At 33.8% G+C, this 10,431-nt stretch overlaps 1 pseudogene; it reads right to left on the reverse strand.

The window, feature by feature from the left end:
- Positions 1-866: 866 nt before the first annotated feature.
- LOC132270210 (wax ester synthase/diacylglycerol acyltransferase 11-like) lies at positions 867-9,880 on the reverse strand (annotated as a pseudogene).
- Between the last annotated feature and the right edge of the window lie 551 nt (positions 9,881-10,431).

Genomic DNA, 10,431 nt, shown 5'->3' on the forward strand with positions numbered 1-10,431 from the left:
ATAGGTTGTGGAGAGGACTGGTTCGGCAGGCTGGTGCAACGATGACGATAACGATGGCGATGGCGATGGCGACATGGGCTGTAGGCAGGTCGGTTGTGACCTTGCAGTGCGGTACAGGCGGGCAAGAAGAACTTGGCTGTGAGCTTCTCGATGATGAGTTCGACTGTGATGAACTTGTGGAGTAGCATCGGCGGGCAAGAATTGGTCGGCTGGCTTTACCGGTTTTAACCCAAGCGCCAATCTGAACTATTCCTCCTATGCCATTAGCTTTCTAAAAACCCTTTTATGTGGGTTCTCTTTGTTAAACTGCTTGCCCTCATTTTATTGGATCTAACAAATCAATTGTATACAAGATATGTGGCCTCTGGTCAATTACATATATATGTGTATATATTGTGATACTGATAGCTGGTGAAGGGAATTCATATTGCGCCGGCGGCAGTACAGATTGTTGAATAGAGAAATTTTGGAGGTGAAATCAAGGAAAGAAACAAACAAGCAAGATTGTTGTATTTTAATTTGGTGTGAAGGGATTCAGGGAATCGATGGGGTGGGTAAATTGCGCATATCAGAGAAGGTCACCGTGCTACACTTCCGGCCGACTTCATTGTAAAAATGAAAATGAATAAATAAATAATAATATTAATGAGTATTCCAGGGCAATTTTGGAATTAAAAGAAAAGGACTGCACTTGTGGGTCGGAAAGTGGCCGGAATTGAGCTTTAGGGGTTAACTTGCACAGATTTGGATAGTTGTGGTACTGATTTGTTCATTTTTGTAGTCCAAGAAGGTAAAATGCCGATTTGTGATAGTTCGGGAAGATTGTTTGCACTTTTGCCTTAGTAAGGACACAATAACTTGTCGCAGCAATACCTTATATGCATTCTATTACATTATAGGAAATTGAGGCATCACAAGGCATTATATATTTCGCCGTTCTAAAGCACATTACAACTTATTCATTATTGTTCTTCAAACTACATCACATTCACTATTATTTCACTCATATTCCGTCATTTTATGTAAAATTCACCCTTTTTTATTTTTAGTACTGTGAATCTTTCAAATGACTGGAATCATAATGCATGCAGGAGAAACTTTGTTCAGGTTTTAATGGCAGCCTCAGCGGCTTCCTTCAATTCAAGCAAGGCATCTTCGAAGCACTTGGCTAAAGCCTGTGGATCAGGGATAATTTCTTTGGTCACCAAGATTTGCATGTCAGCTCTTCCTGCATAGCTTACCATGTTCAATGCGATCGCCTGCAATACCAATCAACATTAACCAAATATATATATATATATATATAAAACCTGTGGATCAGGGATAATTTCTTTGGTCACCAAGATTTGCATGTCAGCTCTTCCTGCATAGCTTACCATGTTCAATGCGATCGCCTGCAATACCAATCAACATTAACCAAATATATATATATATATATATATATATATATATATATATATATATATATTGCATCAATTTCCAAGAGGAAAATAAAGTGAGTTCAGAAGCTGTACATGGGGTATGCTGGATGTATTTGCCCTTATGTAATTTATAGGGTTGCCTGCAAATGATATCTTCTCTTGTGGACCAACCACATTTGAGATTAAAAATGTTGTATTACAGATAATTTTGTAACTAAGCGAGGTTGCATGCTGCAAAAACAATAACATTAATAACACCATCAACAGAGACTAGAATTTCAAGTTTTGGTATCACACAAAGTGTTGAACTCTACCTTTGCTCCAAAATAGGACATAACAAAGCTGCTGACTTTGTTTGAGAAATGAGCCTCCAATGATTGTTTCTTCTTGTCAAGCATTTTCTTTACTCTCTTCAAATACTGCAGAGGATCGGCATGGCTTTTATGATAATAAACAGGAAGAAGAAGTATACCAAGTTCGTTGCCCCACCGTAATCCTGAACTTCTTGCCATCAACTCCGAAACATCCTGGTTGGTTGGTACCAATCAATTCATTTCAATTCAAACCATATAGTTAAAATTCAACAAATGTGCGCCTTTTCATGGTGTAACGAGAGGAGAGAGAGAATGAGAAAAATATTGACCTGCAATCCTGGTTGTGATCTTAAATTAACCATAGAGACTCCTGTAATTTGAAGCCCCTCTTTGATAGCTAGAAGAGATGGTTCAACTCAATTTAATTAAGTCAATTTTATGTCAAATGCTAGCCGATATATGTAATGAGAGTAATGATGGAACGACTAATTTTATGTGGGTAGGTACTAATGTCATCTTGATATGACATTAAAAACATTAATGACATCGTGATGATATCAATTCGTACTCACATAAATTAGTAAAAGTTTTCCGATTTTTAAACTTTAAAATTGTTGTAATATAACAATCAAGACACACCTCTGGGCATTTGAATATCCAGATATTTTGATAGGCCGAATGATACCACCCCAAAAATAACATCGTTAATAGTCTGCATTGTCATGTAAATAAGTCATATTAAAAATGAGCTTTGAAATATATAACTTGCATGTTCCCTTTAAACATACATGACATGACAAATACTAGAGAGTGCTTGTGTTAATTCAAAATTTAATTTTTTGATAAAAAAAACTATATTCTTTTCATGTCATTTTTAACTTGACAAGAATTTACACACTTACTTTAATCCCTAGAGAAATTTAAACACTCAGTCCTTTTACTTTAAAATATGAAAATGAAAAAGTATTATATTTATTATTTCATCGTAATTCTATTTTGTTATTGTTACACACTGGCTAAGTATTTTTTTATTTTTTTATTTTTTTTGTGGTTAAACACACTGGCCAAGTCGGCACCATACAAAGACCTCAAAAAATCGGATTTTAAAGCAATTTCCTTTAATTATTTATGTTACCAACTATTTATGGTCCCTGTCATTTATGCTTCCACCTATTTTTGGTCGGACCATTTCTGCAACTGTCACAAAATTAAAAAGCATATCAAGGTGGAGTTCTCAAATCTTCATCTAATTGCCACGAACACCCCCACACCATTAATTAATTGAAGTATTGATGTAAATAGACCTGGCCCCAACACAAACGCACGTTTTATCAAGTTGTTGGCGAGGCTGTTGTTATAAAAGCGTCAATGACTTAACACAATCATTGCAACTAATAATTTTTTAAATAAGATAGTTGTGAACCATACTAATGATTGACTGTGATCCAATTCAAGTAAAATTTGTATTCGAGTTATTAATTTACTTTTCATAATTGAAGAACCTTGATTAATCTAGACTGTATGGCCAGGGTTATTCTTATAAATTTATAAGTTTTCGAATGATTTATAAATTTATAAGTTGCTTCCATAATTATAGTATATTGTTTTAAATTTTTGTAAGACAGTACTTACCTACTTATGGGTGAATAGAAAGTTCATGTTATATTTCACGAATTTAGATTTAACCCCCAAATCAAATCTCACACTATTCTACCACAAATCCCTAATCTTATTCTCTCTCACTGTCTCAACTCAAATTCACGTCATAATAACTAAGAAAATCATCATTATAACTAGAATTAGCAACCATTTTATCACAATCTTGAAAGAAATAACGTAAAATTCAATATATTTACCTTGGGCAAAAAACTATTAAATTCATTATGACTCGTGAAAAGGAACTTTAAACTTTTAATATATATATAGGTCAAGTGCATAAAACAATACTCTTGATGTATACTTTGTGTAGGATTTTCACCCATATTTGAAAAAGTGTGCTAGAAACACCCGCATTCTTTTAATATAGTGCTGAAAAACCCATCAATCAAAAATCTAACATAAGGCAATGTTGCAATACTCGTTTTGTTTTTACTTTTCCGAAAATGCTCAAAGGAGTGGGTATACTAATAATATCATAATATATGGGTATTATGTGCACATTAACTATATTTAACCCACTTTTAAGAATTTTCTCACCTTTTTAAAGGAAAAAAATAATTGTTAATTCAATTACACCCTCTGTAGTTTGTCCAATCTTCAAGAAGACCCCCACACATTTACAAAAATTCAGTCAGATCCCTTACTATTGTCAGCTAACAAAAACAAATAAATAAATATAATGACTAATTTACTCTTTTGTCGTTTTAGAAAATAACAATAACAAAAACGGCTCACTTTTGGCATATCTTCTCTCTCTAAACTTATTAACAGTTTTGTGGGTGGAGCTTTACACAACCCTAATCAGTGATTTCACGGGCAAGCCTTGAGAGGATCTCAATAATCACATCCTCAGGCAGCCACTGATGAATGTCATTACAACTTGTCATTGGCTCCTTTTTTATTGATTCCATTGGAACCCTAAAACCCAATTTCAAATGAAATCAAAATCATACCATTTTTCTTAAACATTCACCATATCAAATATTGAAGATAACAGGGAAGAAGGAGGTGAGACTCACATGAAGGATTCTTTGGAATGAATCACCCGTTGGTAACTAAAAAAACCCATCAAAATGATTTTCTTTTCTCTCTCCCTTGAAATCTCTAGAATCAAACTGATTTTCTTTTCTAGTACTCTTCCTTCTTATCTCCCTCCCTCTCTCATATCTCCTTCCTTCACATTACAATTTTCTCTCTTTACACTGATTTATTCACACATATTTGTGTTGGGATTTATATGCCCTGGCATAGTAAATTCCTATTTGGATTAAAGTGACATAAGTTCATGACGTTTCTGAAATATTTATGTTTTTATACAATTGGTGAATTCAATGTATTATGTTTCGATTCATTATAGAATTGATAGTGTCCACTTGATTACAAGAAATATTTATATATATATGTAAGTGATGGCAATCAATGCATGATATATAAATAGTAATTATAAATTGTTCATAGTCGGTAATTATGGATGGACTCATAATTAATTCAGACTTTAACTGGATCCGCGTTAGGTTGAGATATATTGCGAGAGCCGTCGTATGCAATTGCTCCCTATCATCGTCATGGCATTTGACTCTTAAGCATGAGAAAATTATAGACTCTTTTATTAATTAATAATTACTTTGATTTGTTCGGCGGATTCTTCGGGATCCTTAGACCGACACTTTGGGTAGTTATGTGATTAGTAGTTAGAGGGTTATATTTTCAATATTTGCATCATTGTTACTTGTATTTATTTTGTATTGATTAGGGTTAATCACAAAGTAAATTCGAAGGCCTTCGTGTGTTTTTAGACAAAATGATTTATTATATATTTATTTATTTAAATTATTATTTTTGTCAAACAAATGTTTTATTATGATCGAGCCAGAAATAATCAAAGGTACCAAAATAAATATATTAATTAAGTAGTCGGATTGATGGCTTTATTTATCCGATAACTAATTATGCATAGAGGGGTCAAAGTGTAATATTGACTTAGAGGTTATTTATTATTTAATTGGAGTTCAATTAATTTCTTTTAGTGGAGTAGAAATTAATTTATGAATTAATTGAATTGGGTCCATGGACCGGGCCAATTATTAATTCATTGTAGCCAATAAAATAATAGGCCCAATGGATTCTCACTCATAGCCTAACTTGATATTGGAATCATATTAGATTTGAGACATGTAAATTAGAGATTGAGAAGGATTCATTGTTTCCTTTTCTTTATCTTTATGTTGCCTATAAATATATATGGTCTATGTATATTTTGGTGGATGATTTTTAGAAGAAGGAAAAAGGAATTTATTTTCTCTCTCTAGAAAATTAGGGTTTATATTCTCATCTAATGGAGGTTCCCACAAGCCTAGTTTTCCAAGCTCATTCATGGAGGCTTATGAGTGATTCCTAAAGGCAAAATAATTACCAAAAAGATGGAGATCCAAGGAGAAGGCATCTTACTAAGGAATCTACAATAAGTGAGAACATTCACTTTAGAGGAAAGATTTAAAGGTTTACTCAGACCTTTGATGTAAGTATTCAATCCATTAATTGAATGATACATCATATTTTTATTTTTGCATAAAACTTGTCTCTATGTGATGAATCAAGATCTATGAATTTAAATCCCTCGAAAAGTTTTTAAAACTTGCACGTTTCCCAACAATTTGATCTTTCTATATCTATACAATCCCCTATTGCTCTGAACATCAAATCAAGTCCAGAAAGAAACCCATATGCATTAATTTCCTACGAAATCTTAGAGGTCTTTTGTTCTTATCACGTTATCAATCTCTTAGTTCTTGGGTTTTGGTTGTTTTGGTTATTTATATACATCCATATAGTCATATACTGGGTTGTTATTATTATTATTATTTTTTTACAATCTGGGTTGTTTTCCAAGTATTTGAAGAGGTGAAATTAGATGGGTAATATCGGAAGTAGCAGCGGAAACGGTCGCCAGAGACTAGGGAGCAGGCGCAGCCACCCTTCACTACTACAGCAGCCTCAACCTGAAATCATGGCGAACCGGTATGTTTTCGCTGCTGCAACCCCTTATCCGTCCCAATATCCAAACATGACCATTAAGGGGGATTTTGATATGTTGTAAACAAACATAACCGTTGAGGGGCAATTTGAGCATTAAAATTTAATTTTTTGCTAATATCGGCAAAAAGTCTTTAACCAACTTTGACCGTCGACCGAGGGGAGAGACTGATGTGTGTCAGAAAAAGTAAGAGGTCTGACTGAATTTTTGTAAATGTGGGGGGCTCCTTAAAGATTGGACAAACCACATGGGGTGTAACTGAATTAAACCCAAAAAAATTCTATATATTTCTGGTAACAGTGTCTCTTTCTTAAAAATAAAAAGAAATTGTTGTTACAATTGTAAAATTAATGTACAGTATATCATATAGAATGAAAACTCTAGCTCATTTTAATGGGTAAATTACACTCAGACCCTATGAGGTTAAGTCATTTCTCACCTAGATGAAAATTTAATTTGATTTTAATTTTAATTTTCACCTATATTTGAAATAGTAATTTCGTATTTCACTTACACCCCAAATGTTAATTTGAAGTGATGTTAGGGTACATTTAGGTATAAAATGACTATACTACCCTTTGACATCCTTATTGACTATTTTTTTGACCAAATTACCTCAAACACCCATCAATCCTGCTCATCCCTCACCCAATAAAAAATAATAATAATAAAAAAAAACTCATTTCATAGTTCATTTATTCAAACATTCTCCTTTCATCACCCTGTGACACTAAAAGAACAACCCTAAACCAAGAGGTGACATATCCACTACAGAGAAGCCATACCAATATACCAGAGACTCATCCTCAACAACTTGAAACACGTCATCCCTCTCCTCTTCCTTTAATATCTCATTCTTCATCTCATAGTTGATTTCATAAATCTTGTAGAAATAGAGAGGGAGATAGAGCTTACTGTAGAAATTGTCCAAATTAATTCACTATAATACTTCCTCGTCGACCAAATTATAGAATTTCGTTTAATTTTTTTTTTCTTCATTTGTTGGAATATATATTTAGCAGTGAATTTACAAATTTTCTAAATCAGATGTGATCTCTCTCAATTATAATTCATATTCTACCTCCCAACAGTGCTATAAACTACTCTATTAGGAATCTGTGATGTAGTATTGATCTTTAGTACATTTGTACCCATATAGTTAGAAATTATTTTTGAAAAATTCAAAGAAATCATTTGGATTATGTCAGGGCTTGATGGGGATGCGAAAGCGGATTGGATCTTGGAGTGCTTGAATATATATATATATATAGGGGCTTTTTTGTTATTTAAGATTACAAATGTTTGTATTAAAAAATTGAGGGTAAAATAGTCAATTCGCATATATTAGAGGCTAAAAAGTAAATTAGGGTGTAAGTGAAAGTTAAAACCAAAATCTTTATATACTTGAAAAATGACCTAACCTCAAGGAGTCTGAGTGTAATTTACCCTTTTATAATTATATATATATATAAAATAAAATAAAAATTATTCCCAATTAAATTTTAATATAGTTATCAATTTTCATTAAATATATAATTAAAAAACTAAATTAAAGATACTTATTCATTATATATATATAATATACATTTAATTTTTTAAACTTTAGAATTTGTAATAAATTTTCTTTTCATATCAACAAATGGGTATTCAATCTTTATTGGGAAAAGAAAAAATATAAACAAACAAATGGGTTTTGAATCACCTACCATCATCATTCTATTCAAATCGCGATAAAACTACATTCTCAATTAAATCTATCCATTAAGATCAAAATATTCAAAACAATAATAGTTTATAAAGTGCAGTAAATACCCCTATAAAATACTTACAGTGCGTATTACACCCCTCATTTACTAAATGACCATTTTTGTCATTTCATAAAATGTTGTATTTTTAAATAATGTGTAAAATGTGTATATAGGGGCAATTTAGTCAAACTATAATTTAAATGTATCAGGAGGAACATATTTGCACCAAATTGAAACTTTATGGTGTTTTCAGCACATGAGGTGTGTGATACGCACCGTAAACATATTATAAGATTGTTTTATGCACTAACCCATATATACATACATATACATATATCCATATTTGTTGTACATAAAAATATAGTTAATTCAGATCTTTTTGAAATTATTTCCAATTGAAGAGAGAAGTAGAAGAGTCAAATTATGTTTAAAAAATCAAACCGAACCTATTTGCATGTTCGGTTCAACTAATTTTTTGTATATCTTTAAATATTATGAAAGAGATCTAATACACAGAAACTTGAAAGAACAATAAAAAAGTGTGAGAGAATTAGGTTAGGATTGTTGCCATAGAGTAGTAATGTAAGATAGAAAGGGGAAATTAATTAGGATTTGACTTGGATACTATTGTGTTTATTTTTGCTTCACATCACTATAGCATGAACTTTTTATTCACGAGTGGGTAAATAATAAGTTTTGTCCATTTTTCTATGCCCTTTTAGTAAATATCAACAAACACACATAAAATTACATAAAGAATAGTAGTACTACGAAGAAAAGGAAAAAAAAAAACATTGCAAGTGTGCAAATATGATGAGTAAAATGAAAACATACCCCGTGGGCAACAGCTTTCTTGACCATCTTCATGTCGTCCATCTGAAACCTAGCGGTGGCCATTTTTCTGGGCCACTGCTCGACCCCAACACCGCTGCTCAAGGCGGTTCTCTTGTCTCTGACCCACAAACTCCTCAACACGAACTCCCAGATAAACACCAACGAAAACCACGCCACTTGCATAAGTCTCCACAACTTCCACTCTCTACGATCACGAGTCATAGAGATGGAAGAAGAAGTCCCCAAAGATTTGATAGTGGGTAGCTGATCAGGATTATCGACCCTCCCGCAGCACGTTAGAAGCAAAGACATCTACGATATCCCATCGCCCAAATCGTGATGGAACCGAAAGATGGTACCCTTGTGGGCCATCAACAGGTGTATTTACCACAGCGGCTTGTCCAAGCTGAGCGTCGACACCGCCAACTCCGCAAGGTAGTCGTTGATTGCGTCCTCATCATTGACTCGGCGACAACGGGTTCATGGTGGACGATGAAGTGTTGGTTGAGATCAACCTGGGTTTTTCTCCAGTGTTCGACGCCGCGAGAGTCTCTGACCATCAAGCTGTTGAATCTGGGGAGTGTGAACATGACGGAGTTGCTAATCTCGGCCTTCACGGCGTCCACGTCAATTGGGTGTTTTTGGCCGATGACGCAGGTGATTATTTGGTTCATCTCTGGACTGAGGAATAGTCGACTGGCCGGCGACAGTGGCTCGTCCATCTTTGCAGCGTCCATAAGAGAAAGGGGGAGAGTTACTGGTTTTGGTGTTTAGAGAGAAATTGCTCATCTTTAAGTAGACACATCCCAGCCGGTAAGTGGTCCACCGTCCACCCACACTTACAGTGAGCGCCACACATTCGTCGGCCAAACATTTTGGACTTGTTTGGATGGTTTAGAATTTGTTTGGCTTGGACCTATTTGGTTAGGCCTTTGTTTTAAAATTGTGACTGAAATATTAGGCTTGTTTGATGGGTTAAAATTAAGGGGTTAATACTACTATTAATTTTTTCTTATTTAAAACATAAGGCTAAATATACTTATACTAAAAATAAAAAATAAAAAAATTTGGGGGGTGCTCAAGCCCACCCAAGCCCTCCCACTACAACAAATTTGGGCTCTTGCCACGAAATTAACTTCTTGTGGCTAATATATGAGTGTTTGCTACGGAGTAAATTTTTCGTGGCAAATACTAGTTCTTGCTACGAGTATTAGGGACGACCTAAAAATTTGTGGTAAAATGTCAATTTTGCCACGACGAATTAGGGACGACATACAAAGTTGTGGCAAAAATGCTATTTGTGTCACGAATTTTTATTCATGGCAATTGTATGTATCTTTTGCCACATATATATTTTCGTGGCAAATCACTTTACAATTTGCCATGATTTTATTCTCGTGGCAAATATACTTTTTTGGCAT

The sequence above is a fragment of the Cornus florida genome, unplaced genomic scaffold (genome assembly GCF_030987335.1).
Source record: "Cornus florida cultivar Cherokee Brave unplaced genomic scaffold, ASM3098733v1 CherokeeBrave_3.0.0_Hap2_Chr08, whole genome shotgun sequence".
Classification (NCBI taxonomy): domain Eukaryota; kingdom Viridiplantae; phylum Streptophyta; class Magnoliopsida; order Cornales; family Cornaceae; genus Cornus; species Cornus florida.